The sequence below is a fragment of the Symphodus melops genome, assembly GCF_947650265.1.
Source record: "Symphodus melops genome assembly, chromosome: 12".
Taxonomy (NCBI): Eukaryota; Metazoa; Chordata; class Actinopteri; order Labriformes; family Labridae; genus Symphodus; species Symphodus melops.
Window position 1 is genome coordinate 13,327,666 of NC_136702.1, and position 364 is coordinate 13,328,029.

The following is a 364-nucleotide window of genomic DNA, read 5'->3' on the forward strand; positions in this document are numbered from 1 at the left end:
TTTTCACTAATTGTAAAACTTGTCTTTGTCTGTTGAGGCTTCACTTGATGCACAAATGAAAGTATTTTCTCCAAACTTATCCAAATCTAATCACTTTGCACTTACAAGGTAGATCTATTGATCATAAAATAAACCGACAATGAAAGGAAAACAAGGAAGCTAATGCTTTTACTCAGACCTGTCATCTAAAAAAAAAATGCCGGCAAGAAATAGCCATTTTTTTCTCATCTTTTCATTCTATTATAACCTGCAAAGCTAATGCATTGTCCACAGAAATAATGGCACATTTCTTTGTTTCCCTTTTATTCTTAAATAACTAAAATTCATTGGTGGTGTTGCTTAGAGTCTGGAAACAAAGATGGCG